The sequence below is a fragment of the Tenrec ecaudatus genome, chromosome X (assembly GCF_050624435.1).
Source record: "Tenrec ecaudatus isolate mTenEca1 chromosome X, mTenEca1.hap1, whole genome shotgun sequence".
In the NCBI taxonomy this organism is placed as follows: domain Eukaryota; kingdom Metazoa; phylum Chordata; class Mammalia; order Afrosoricida; family Tenrecidae; genus Tenrec; species Tenrec ecaudatus.
In genome coordinates, this window is record NC_134548.1 from 165941792 (window position 1) to 165942904 (window position 1113).

Here is a 1113-nt window from a genome sequence, read left to right on the forward strand (position 1 = left end):
CTGGCATGTAGAAGATGTATGTGATGATGGTGCCGATGATAATAGTAAGGATGATGTGTTGTTGTATATATTTTTTGAGCCCTTGGTATCAGCTCTTCTTTTTCCCCTCCCTCCCCCTCCCTTGATAAATTATAAATAATTAGGGTGAGTGGGTTGGAAAGGGGGAACTGATTACAAGGATCCACATGTGACATCTTCCCTGGGAGAGGGACAGCAGAGAAGGGGGGAAGGGAGACGCCGGATAGGGCAAGATATGACAAAATAACGATGTATAAATTACCAAGGGCACATGAGGGAGAGGGGAATGGGGAGGGAGGGGAAAAAAAGAGGACCTGATGCAAGGGGCTTAAGTGGAGAGCAAATGCCTTGAGAATGATTGAGGCAGGGAATGTATGGATGTGCTTTATACAATTGATGTATGTATATGTATGGATTGTGGTAAGAGTTGTATGAGTCCCTAATAAAATGTAAAAGAAGAAAAGAGAAAAAAATGATTAGGGCAAAGACTGTACAGATGTGCTTTATACAATTGATGTATGTATATGTATGAACTGTGAAAAGAATTGTATGAGCTCCAATAAATTGTTAAAATAAATAAATAAACTCAAAACAAACCAAAAAAAGTGAATAATGAATAAGGGATGCATTTGGATCATGGTGCTGGAAAGACTAGTGAATACGCCATGGGCTTCCAGACAAATGAACAAAGTTGTCTTGGAGGAAATGCAGCAAGAATGTTCCTTAGGAATGAGAATGGGCCTGATTGGTGGTGGTGCTCTTATATCAGTCAGGGGCAGAGCAGACTGGCAGCCCTTTGCTCATCCTAGCTTGATGCCTAGATCGTGGCCAGAGCTGTTTCATGCGTAGGATACATTAAAAAAATGAGAATGGGAAGACTTCATGGCACATACTCTGAACATGTTATCGGGAGGAACCAGCCATGGCGAAGAGCATCATGCTTGGTAAAAATGTTGTCAGAATAGTTGCCGTCAGCTCAGCAGAAGCGGAAGTTTTCCAAAGATACACAGAAGATGTTCAGAGAAGAGAAGTGGCCTATTTCTAATCGATCACACACAGTGACTATTGTCTATTGGCCTACCTCTGAAGCAATGG

At 41.9% G+C, this 1113-nt stretch overlaps 1 non-coding gene across 1 annotated transcript; it reads left to right on the forward strand.

Annotated features, from left to right (window-relative positions):
- The first annotated feature begins 735 nt into the window (after positions 1-735).
- LOC142435480 (small nucleolar RNA SNORA48) lies at positions 736-876 on the forward strand. Its single transcript, XR_012781529.1, has one exon. It is a non-coding gene; the product is annotated as a small nucleolar RNA SNORA48 (small nucleolar RNA).
- The last annotated feature ends 237 nt before the right edge of the window (positions 877-1113 follow it).